Source organism: Pelodiscus sinensis, chromosome 3, assembly GCF_052426305.1.
Source record: "Pelodiscus sinensis isolate ZL-2025 chromosome 3, ASM5242630v1, whole genome shotgun sequence".
NCBI lineage: Eukaryota > Metazoa > Chordata > Testudines > Trionychidae > Pelodiscus > Pelodiscus sinensis.
The window spans coordinates 71,784,951-71,797,200 of NC_143054.1; positions in this window are offsets into that span (position 1 = coordinate 71,784,951).

Consider the following 12,250-nt stretch of genomic DNA (forward strand, 5'->3'; position numbering starts at 1 on the left):
ATTTAAGCATGGTCCAAATGTGGCTTCTGGGGTTTTTATCTTCCAATTTCATTTTTGTCCAGTATTATTATGGTTTCCATTGCTTCTGTTTGCCATGTTAAATGTTGGAAGCCTTGTGGTCAAGAGAGTTGAGTCATCTTCACTCTAAAAATGCCACGAAGGCATTCTCACAATGCCTCATATATCATCCTCTTATCAGAGGCTGAAAGTTTCACCTCAGTCGTACTCTCAGTCTTTGCCTAGTGTGTGAGTCAGACTTTAGCCTTGAACCCAGGTCTCCCCTAAAGCAGCTCAATGCACCAATCTATCAAGCTTGGCACATGATCTGTTTTTATTATCTCTGCTGCAAAATGAAGAATAAAATGGGGACTTTTTTGTATTTACTGATGGCACCATGTCAGTGACTCAATCAATAGATATGGGCTAGAAAGAATTATGCTAAGATTTTTCCAGTGAGACAAAAGATTTAGAAAGAAAGCTTTATGTCTTAAAAGGAAAAATTACTCTGCAGAAGTTGGCTTAGTGGCTTAATCATCCGGCTTCAAATATTTAGACTCCCTAGAACCAGAGTTCTAAATTCCAGCAGGGCTGACATTAAAAACTCTTCATTTACATAACTTACTGCAACAGTCATAGCTGTTCTTATGGCTGACACAGGCAAATCATGATAATGAACCTGAAGGACAGGATGCAAAGAGCCTGATCCTCGTTTGGTAGAGCTCCAGTGGAACCAAGGGAGCTATGTCAATAACAGCAGCAGAGAATCCCAGTCATTTTCACTTTGACTTTTCTGTGGTGGTACAAGTTGAACCTGTCTAGTCCAGCACCCTCAGCATTTGACTGGTGCTGAACCAGAGAATTTGCTGAACCATGGGAGGTCAATATTGTCTAGCTGCATTATCACACTCCCACTGCTTACTGGATTTTAAGGACATATTTAGGTGTAAATTAGAGCTACATAACAGCATAGAACACTGAGAGCCATGGCTGGGGATGAAAACAAACTTTATGGGGCTTCAGGAAACTTGGCCACACCACGATAAGTGGACATCTGGCTATGTAAAATCATGCTGAACCATGGATGTTGCCAGACTAGAGACTGCCCGATTGCAGTGGTTCAACCTGTATTAAGAACAATTAATAAATAAATAATAATAAAAAGAATTAATAATTAATGTGGGGAAAGGAAGTGTGGAGAATTTTAGTTATGTTCCCATGTACTGTACCTTCTATGAAACCTTTCAGGAAAATCTATGATATATAAGGAAATACCTTTCTTTGCCTCTGGCTGGATACAGTATGGTGATTCTATGTTTCAACTTATTCATAAAATAATTCAACATTTTACAGAAATATTTACACTTTCAGTAATTTTGATCATTATTGTTTGTGTTTATCCCCATTAATCATAGCTTTCGTGTGTTCTGTTTAAAAACATAAAGTAAAACAACCTCCAATATTCTTGTGCTAGAAGGTTTCCCTCGTACAAGGACTTTACATGTCGCACTTTTCTAAATTAGGTTTAAGAAGCACCCAAATATATTGCCCAGATGAAATTATAACTTTGTCTAGAAGATTCTTACATTCAGAGTTTGTGGGAAGCCTTCTTTTTTGTTATTTCAGCATCCCTTTTTATTTTTATGAATGCAAGCCAGGATTTTCAGATGCATCTGAACATATCCACTTGGTCTACTACTTTTGCCTTCTTGAAATCAGACCTGAAATGCTGGGATCTAAACATCAACATTTTTTAAGTTTATTTTTTATATCTGACATCAAATTTAACTATCCATGGTTAACACTAAACTCAGATTTCTGGATGGTTCAGAATTAAAAAAGGACACTTTGCTTCAGTTCCAGTTTGGCTTCTCCCAGAGGCTGCTGCTTATAAAAAGACTTTGTCTGTGCCAGCAAGATTTGAGGTTTTATAGTTTGTTGAAAGCCACATACAGTACAGCGTTGGTGGGCTGTAGGCTTGCACTGAGAGACAAAGGATTCAGTTTTGCTCTACAGAGCCCTGTGCTGCTTAAATAAAGTTGCTAGTTGCCTAATGAATGTTAGCTGCAGTACTCCCTGTGGTCAGTGGGACTGTTGTTTAATGAATTGCTTAATGTGCTTGATTACTGTTACATTGTAGAATGAGGGAAACAGCCAGAGAGATTTGAAAGACTCACTGGAGAATATGATGAAAATGAATTGGATCAATAAAAAGTTTTTGCTCATCTCTGAACAACACATTATGGGCTGTATTGTTGGAGTTGGGAGTAATGTAATTTTGTGGCATGTTGTTCTTTTTATAATTCACAAATATAAATCTCCTTTGACATTGGGTTTTAGGGCTGGTCCTCCTGGAGTTATAAATGTTCCCCTGACTCCAGTCTTGGTTACTCACATGGACAGATAAATTAATTAGGAAAACTTTTATGCCAATTACTTTATGCCCTTGGCTTTCGTATGTTTCTGAAGAGCAGCAGCTAATTAAAGATATGATTCATAATTACTGGTCGATGGAGTAGTTGAGTAATGGAATCAGGAACTGTTCCAAAAAATTATCCATCACATCATTACTAATTGTTACATAATACCTAAGGATGTAGAATTTAGATAAAAAATTACTCACATTTGAAAGATTCATTCATTCATTTAGTGGGTTCGGGCTATTTTTATAATTTATAAACAAAAAGACAATTCTCACATTTTTAAAGATCAAAGGTTTTATAAATATTTATACTTAACTGAAGACATAATTTCTAGATAGCAAAAGACTTAAGAGCCTTGTCTAGAGTAGTACTGAGTTAGTAGTCTCACATAAGTTGCTTGGAAATCAAATTATCAAATCAAATTAGGTCTCACGTAATAATGAATTTGACAGCTTCACCCTATTCCTTGTTTGTGCAAGTTACAAAATTATCATCATTTGGCAAGTATAAACAATCTATTTTCAAGAAGATAAAAACTGGAGCTAGTGAGAATTCATATATAGCAGAGCTGTACAGAGAGATTTGCACAGTACTTATCCATACACACTTGTTTTGTTTTTTTGTAGCTTACTTTCACAGGTACCAGATTTGCACCAGAAAACCACACTGCTATCACCACAAAAGCAAATGTTTCTGTAGTTTTCTCCCTGATTTTTTTGCAGGTATCATGAACTTAGGCAACAGTTCATTAAATTCTTTTGCAATACATGCAACATAATTATATTATTTGTGCATTAAATTGGTCCAGCAAATTCAACAGCACCCTTGTTTCTCAGAACAGAATGCTTGAGTTTAACACTTTACCAAGGGCTTTATTCCAGATGAATAGTTAGGAGCTATGGACTCAGAAATGTCTCTATCTGTCCAAATTCTCACAACATTGACTCTCCTCTGAACTATTTCTGCTTTCTTACTGTGACTGAGTAAGAACCAGTGTTAAAAACCATTTAAATGGTTCCGATTACATTGGGGAAAGGAGTGGAGAGTTCTACGAGCTTTTGCAGCTTCAGAAGTAATTTTCATGGCTCAGCATGGCCCAGCCAGTTAAAGGATGGCAGACAGAATCAAACAAAATCCTACCAAAACAATAGATGATACCGGTGGAAAGATATTGGAAAAGGACTCCTTAGGTTAGACGGGAGAGGAGAAAACAGACAGTGTGATGTTAGATCTTGCTGACTTTGTTTAATTTTGAGTTGGTCAGAAACCCCACTGATGAGTCCTGTACAAATGTCTATATACGAGAAGGCTTGAGGGGACCCATATACTCACCTTTTATCCCAAAGTCAATAACAACTGTGACACTAGATTTCACAAGTGGGGTAATAGCAGTTCTGAGCTAGCCCAAATCATCCCCTTTCAAAGCCCCCATTCCACCAGGTACTCCAATAACATCCCCCTTCCCAAGAAGTCCTGCCTAAATTTTTCCCATTGGGGTACCTGTGGTGGGGCATCTGCCCTTAACTGGCCCTTTAAGGGAAAAAACCTCAGCCCTGAGCAAGGGCTGAGAGCAAAGCCCTAACTGAGGCAGATCTGCTAATGAGGGCCCAGCTGGGGGCTATATATAGGACTCCTGGGGGGAGAGCAGGAACTGACTTCTGCTCTGTACAGAGAGCTGTAGGGACCAGACTGCCAGGGAAGCAGAAGGCTTCCTGGAGATAGAGCAGTGCTGGGGAAGGAAGGTAGAGCACAAGAGGCTCTGGCCAGGCAAGCTCCCAGCAAGAAAAGCAAATATGGTAGATGACCAGATTGGCTTACCGGGGACATCCATGGTGATCTTAAACACAAAAAGGGAGCTTACAAGAAGTGGAAACTTGGACAGATAACTAGGGAGGAGTATAAATATATTGCTCGAGAATGCAGGGGAGTTATCAGGAAGGTGAAAGCGCAATTGGAATTGCATCTGGCAAGGGATGTGCAGGCTAACAAGAAAGGTTTCTTTAGGCATAAGAGGGTGATCAGAGAGAGTGTGGGGCCCTTACTGGATGAGGGAGGTTACCTAGTGACAGATGATGTGGGAAAAGCTGAAGTACTCAAAGCTTTCTTTGCCTCTGTCTTCACAGACAAGGTCAGCTCCCAGACTAATGCACTAGGCAACGCAGTATGGGAAGGAAGTGGACAGCCCTTGGTGGGGAAAGAACAAGTTAGGAACTATTTAGAAAAGCCAAACATACACAAATCCATGGGTCCGGATTTTATACATCCGAGTGTATTGAGGGAGTTAGCAAATATCATTGCAGAGCCTTTGGCCATTATCTTTGAAAACTCGTGGAGATCGGGAGAGATCCCTGATGATTGAAAAAAGGCAAATGTAGTGCCCATCTTTAAAAAAGGGAAGAAGGACAATCCAGGGAACTACAGATTGGTCAGCCTTACCTCAGTCCTCAGAAAAATCATGGAGGGGATCCTCAAGGAATCCATTTTGAAGCACTTGAAAGAGGGGAAAGTGATCAGGAATAGTCAACATGGATTCACGAAGGGCAAGTCGTGCCTGACCAATCTGATTAGCTTCTAAGATGAAGTAACTGGCTCTGTGGACATGGGAAAGTCAGTGGATGTGATATACCTTGACTTTAGCAAAGTTTTTGATATGGTCTCCCACAATATTCTTGCCAGAAAGTTTAGGGAGTATGAACTGGATAAATGGACTGTAGGATGGATAGAAAGCCGGCTAGAGTGTCGGGCCCAACGGGTAGTGATCAACAGCTCGATGTCAGGTTGGCAGTCGGTTTCTAGTAGAGTGTCCCAAGGAACAGTTCTTGGACCTGGATGAGGGGATGGATTTCACCTTCAGCTAGTTTGCAGATGACACTAAGCTAGGGGGAGAGGTTGATATGCTGGAGGACAGGGATAGGGTCCAGTGTGACCTGGACAGATTAGAGGATTGAGCCAAAATACATCTGATGAGGTTCAACAAAAACAAGTGCAAAGTCCTGCACTTGGGGTGAAAGAATCCCCAAATTTATTATAGGCTAGGGACTGAATGGCTAAGTAGCAGTTCAGCATAAAAGGACCTGGGGATTACAGTGGATGAGAAGCTGGATATGAGTCAACAGTGTGCCCTTGTAGCCAAGAAGGCTAATGGCATACTAGGGAGCATTAAGAGGAGCATTGCCAACAGATCCAGAGAAGTGATTATTCCCCTTTATTCGGCTCTGGTGAGGCCACATCTGGAATACTGTGTCCAGTTTTGGGTCCCCACTATAGAAAGATGTGGACGCATTGGAGAGGGTCCAGTGGAGGGAGACCAAAATAATTAGAGGGCTGGAGCTCATGACCTATGAGGAGAGACTGAGAGATTTGGGTTTATTTAGTCTGCAGAAAACAAGAGTGAGGGGGGATTTGATAGCACCCTTCAACTTCTTGAAGAGAGGTTCCAAAGAGGATGGAGAAAGGCTGTTCACTGTAGTGACGGATGGCAAAACAAGGAGCAATGGTCTCAACTTACCATGGGAGAGGTGTAGGTTTGATATTAGGAAAAACTATTTCACTAGGAGGGTGGTGAAGCACTGGAATGGGTTACCTAGGGAGGTGGTGGAATCTCCATCCCCAGCAGTGTTTAAGTCTCGGCTTGACAAAGCCCTGGCTGGGTTGATTTAGTTGGGATTGGTCCTGCCTTGGGCAGGGGGCTGGACTTGATGACCTCCTGAGGTCTCTTCCAGCTCTATGATTCTATCTAGAAGCATATCCTGTTGACCTCCTGTGTAGGCTTTCTACCACAAGTGGGTTATTGTTGTGATGTCAAATTAACCTAGCACTCGGCAGGCTTATGGCATATCTTTTGGAGGAGGAGGCTTAGTAAATGTTTTGCAGTATTTGACTGAGCATTCCAAAATTAATTTAAACAAGCTTCCACTTTCTATGTGCAGCTTTACATAAATGTTTACCAAATATCCAGCTGCAGCTCTACAGGTACCACAGGCAGTGCTCTGGAGCATCAGCAGTGAAGGTAGGAAAACACAGTAATTCTCATGCAATTTGAAATTATAATTTATTACATTTATTATTAGGTTCGTCATAGTAACACTGAGAGGTCCAAACTGAGACTGTGCCCACCCTATACAAATGGGGCTACATCTATACTGCAGGCTTTTACTTTCAGAGCGTCTACACTGCACGTGTGTTCTTGTGCAAGTAAATTTACAGTACAGCGTCAGAAAACAGGGCTTCTTCCGGAAGTGTTAGTCCTCTCCCCATGAGGAATAAGCCCTCTTGTGCAAGAGCTCTTCCACAAGAAGGCAGTGTAGACAGGCAACATGAATTTCTTGTTCAAGAAACTCCTATGGCTAAAACGGTCATCAGAGTTTTCTTGCGCAAGAAAGCATCCACACTGCCATGGACGCTCTTGCGCAAAAGCACATCTTGTGGAAGATGCGTTCTTGTGGAAGACCTTTTGCACAAGAACTCTTTTGCAAAACAGTTCTTGCGCAAGAAGCCTGCAGTGTAGACGTAGCCATATAGTAAGAGAGCCCTTTTTGCAAAGACCTGATAATTACAGTCAACACTGGTAAATCAAATGAAGGATGGGACAAAAGTGGTATTTTCTCCCCATTTTAGGCATGAGGATTTGAGGCAAAGAGATTAAGCTTTTTGCTTAAGGTCGCATAGCACATATAAGACCAGTGATCACACCCAAGTGCCTAATACCTTAAGCAAGGTTCCCTCTAAGCTGTGGGACAGCATTACCCCACCACTATCTCTCCCAGCTCATAGCAACATGTCCTCTCCCAACTAGTTGGGAGAGACTTGCTGTTCTGAACTCAGCAAGAAGCTGCTGCTGTAGCCAATGAAGAAGTGCCCCTCCCCATCCAGGCAGCTCCATGTGTGTCAGCCTTCAGCCCCTGCCTGGGCGGGGCTCATTAAGCAGCTGCAGGCAGTGCTGCCATGCAGCTTAGAGGGAACCTTGGCCACAAGGACCAACCTTCCTCTTTGTAGATTAGAAATGTGTTTTAAAGGAGCACTTTCCTGCGTAGTTCTTAAGCTGCTAACAATACACTTTACATATCTAAGAGACTGGTACTTTCATTTCAATTTATGAACAGTCTTTTCCCCTCCTTAAATAAAGTCAACTAAGCATGCACACATTGGTGAGTGAATTGTGACAAACTGATACATCAGAGAGAGTGGAGGGATTAAAACTCACAGCCATAGCATTAAATGCTCTAAAACATCAAAGTTAATATCTTAGGGAGCAATAAAGCACACACCACATTCTATACAATCATGGTATTATATTAGATAGGAAATCAACGGTGCTCCAGATAGTCATGTTGTTGTGTGTTTCTATTGTGACAGTTTCTCAGGAACAGCTTTTTGGAATGAACATTGACAACTTCCAATCAGTCAACATTCTTTTGAAGTAATCCACAGCACTTCCCTGAGAACCCATGGTGGACTGCTGAACTGCAAAAGCACTACATTTAAATAATGTAAAAAGGTTGACTATGATCCAACAGAGCACAGAAATTCAGAGCTAAAGTAAAGCATGCAGGCTAATGGTGTGGCCCTAATTAACAGTGTTGTTAGAATAAACTTGGAAATGGGATTAAAGCCAATGTTGCCTCAGAAGTTTCACTCTTAAGTAAGTTGTTCTGCTTTATGCATTTGTCAGCATAAATGCAGGGAAGGTGAGTTTGAGGAGTAAGGGGAGAGCTTAGGGTTAAGTTTGTTTTGGTGCTGGTAGTTTGGGTATTAGTTAACAGTAGAATTAACCTATTCAATGCTCTTTGGGTGTTTGTCTACCAGTGTGAACCTTGTGTACATATGTGAAACCTCTCCCAGCTGTGAAGGGGCACAATTGTAGCCCATCCAAAGCCATATATATATTGTGGTAAATGCTTCCTTTTTGCATGTTTGTATATGGGAAAAGATAGCATATGTCCCATTGCAAGAAAGCTGTAGTGCAGATCTGGGAAGCATATAATTCAGAAAACAATGCATAAGAACATAACATAAGAACGGCTGTACTGGATCAGACTAAAGGTCCATCTAGCCCAGTAGCCTGTCTGCCGACAGTGGCCAGCACCAGGTGTCCTAGAGAAGTTGGACCGAAGACAGTGATCAAGCAATTTGTCTCCTGCCATCCTTCTCCAGCCTCTGACAAACAGAGGCCAGGGACACCATTTCTATCCCCTGGCTAATAGCCTTTTATGGACCTAACCTCCATGAAATTATCTAGCTTCTCTTTAAACTCTGTTATAGTCCTAGCCTTCACAGCCTTCTCTGGGAAGGAGTTCCACAGGTTGACTACACTCTGTGTGAAGAAGATCTTTCTTTTATTAGTTTTAAATCTGCTACCCATTAATTTCATTTGTTGTCCTCTAGTTCTTCTATTATGGGAACTAATAAATAACTTTTCTTTATCCGCCATCTCCACACCACTCATGATTTTATAGACCTCTATCATATCCCCCCTCAGTGTCCTGTTTTCTAAACTGAAAAGTCCCAGTCGCTTTAACCTCTCTTCATATGGGACCCGTTCCAAACCCCTAATCATTTTAGTTGCATGTGTTTAAATGGAAAATAGAGGTTGTTTGTCATTTATTTTTCAAACAAGCAAAAGTGATTTGTATAAGCTATGAACTAATTACTTTAAGTATTAAGTTGAAAACAAGGAGTTTTTTATTAGTGGCATCTAAAAATTATCTAAAGTTACTCTGTTTTTTAAAAGTAATTGTGTAATACATGAACAGGGAAACTGAGATTTTCAAATTGTGCAAAAAAGTAATCATGCTAAGGCAGAAGTGCTATATGCAAAGTCTATCCTGGGATGAAGCTTTCTGTTTTATTTAATTACAAATAGCTGAAAATACAGGCTTAGACTAGAAACACCAAAAGAACATCAGTATTATATACTGCAGTAATGTCTCCATGTTCAGCTCTTGGAAAGTCCTATAGTGATGGTATCTGATGTTATCTTACCTGTGTCCTTCCAGCATCTCAGATATTCTGGGGTAAACCTTGAAGAAAGCATTTACAAGCAGCTCATCCTCTGACACCCAGCCATTGTGGAATATAAGAATGGGTAGAGGAGATGTAAATGAGAGCAACAGTGGTAGAAGTAAAAAGGTGGGACCAAGGAAAGAGAAGATTGCTCTGGGATTATCTAGAAATCCAAATATGTGTCCAGTGACCTACGCTATCATAATAAACAGCAGTAAATATTTATGAATCCATGAAAACTGTCATTTCTATCTTCAAAATATTTCCAACTCAAAATCTCGTGGAGCAATTTTAAGTCAAACAAAACATTTGCCATTTATTGAATATCACCTAATGATATGCTTTCACTGAGAAGGTGTTATTTATTCTGCATGGGTGGTCTTCTTCTCTGTGAAATAAGAATCATTTACACAAATGCAAGATAATATGATACATTCCGCCTAGGTGCCAAATATAATCGGCAACATTAAACCAGATGTATATCTAGGGAACATTACATCATTAGTTTACCACCTTACCGATGTCAATGGTGAATGTCTGATGTTGCAGTAGATTCCCAGTAATAGGTTTCATATACCATAACATTTTCATTTCCAGCAACAGGAGCAATGAAATCTGTTAAGATTTTATGATTTGCAGACTTGTACTATACAGACATATAAAATCTGAAAAGTAGTGTAAACTGTCATAGTCCTAGCACTGGTTGATTAGCCAACCACCAATATAATCCATGCAAAATGCAGCAGCATATCTTTTGGGACAGTCTGACGAGACCATATCACACATATGCTCTACTCTCTGCACTGGCTTCCCATTGAATACAGAAACCAATAATGGCTTATGTCAACATATTCAGAGACTTTCATGAGATTAGCCCTACATACCTCCTGCCTTTGCTTCCATGACCAGGAACTTCCATAACAACTGGGTTCCATTGGAGCCATGAAACTGTTGACTGACAGAGGAGGCTTATAAACATGGAAGAGAGAACTTCAGAATAACTGACTCTAGAGTGTGAAACTCACCCCTGCAAGAGTTGAGATAAATGACCATAGAAATGAATGCAAACCTCATCTTTTCAACCTCATCTTTTTTTTTTCAAGAAAGCTTCCATATGAGATACACATCAAATCTATTTACAAACATTGTAGAAGAGACAGAACAGAAAGAATGGTTTTCTACTATATTTTTAGCACAGATGTTTAGGTACTATCATGATTGAGGGAGCAATATAGGTCTCCATATCAATAACAAGACAGCTAATTTCCCCAAAATTGAGACCTGATTATGTGAATTGTGGTAGCATGCATAAAATATTTGGAACTTTCCATCCATCTAAGAGGACAGAGTTCTTGGCCTAAAGAACTTACAAGTAAGAATAGATTCTTAGCATTTGAGACAATTACTTGCCTCCTGCTGGCCAATGATTTCAACATTAAGAGGTCAGCTGACTGACGTATCGATCATGGATCTCATCTTTTATAACGCCATTGGTGAGCAACTAAGCCAATCTTCAATAGGCAAATATGATTATATATGTCACATAAAAATCTGCCATCATAGGTGTTGTACACTCTTTTCAGAGCCTACACTTTTCTTGTAATGTCTGGATACATTGGCTCTTAAAGCGTTTGAGAGCCTGTACAACAGTTTGTTACCAGTAAAATCTCTCTTGAGCTATGATTTAGAAGTCACTGGGAGATATACCACATGACTTCGTGTGGGCCTTTAAGATATTTTTATAACCCTTATATAGGTTGAACCTCTGTGGTCTGGGACTCTCTGATCCGGCAACATCTGTGCTCTGGCAGGAACATAAATGTCTGTCCAGACATTTGGTTGTTGCTCAACCAAAGAGACCCAGCCACAGTGCTTGCCAATGGCTGGGAGCTCATTTGGCAGGCAGCCTGAAGGGCCTGAGGGCAGGAAGCCCAGTCAGCAGCCCGTAACCAGAGTAGGACCGGGCAGGAGCCCTGTCAGCCAAGAGCGAAACTCCATCAGCGGGCACAAGGATCCCCTTCTGGCCAGGAACATGGATCCACTGCCATTTGGGGCAGGGAGGCCTCCAGTGACCGAGGATGCAGAGTCACCGGTGGCCAGGGGTGGTTAAACACTGGAATAAATTGCCCAGGGAGGTTGTGGAATCTCCATCTCTGGAGATATTTAAGAGCAGACTGGACAGACATTTATCAGGGATGATCTAGACAGTGCTTGGTCCTGCCGTGAGGGCAGGGGACTGGATTCGATGACCTCTCAAGGTCCCTTCCAGTTCTAGTATTCTATGATTCTACATGGTCTATATTCTAACATTCTAATATTTTTTCTTCCCCAAGGATCCCTGATATTTTTGTTGTCCACTAGGACAATGGACTTTCTATATTCTAATAGTAAGTCCTTTCTCATAATGGAAAACAAAAATATTAGAGCTCCTTGGGAAAAGAAAAATATTTAAAACACTTGGGGAAAAAACAAACTCAATAGCTGATATTTGTGTGCCTAAAATTCTCATTATTATTAGATGAAGAAATAAGTGGAGTATTCAATCTGAAGTGAAGAGGGGCATATGGGCAACCAAGAGCAGGAGTATGAGTAAACTATTAGGATTTCTCAATACAGTGCAATACTTTGCTCTAATTTATTCCGTGATTAATTCCACTGAGATCTGTTCCCAGTACTGTTTACTCGTGTATGTTTCTATGTAAAAGAACTCTCTTCTCTCACATAAAAGCTACCACACCGACACATAGCTTGCACATTGTGCTTTTGTACTTGGCAATTGATTGCATACCTCAGTTCCACTGAGAGAGAAATCTCCACATATGTATAAT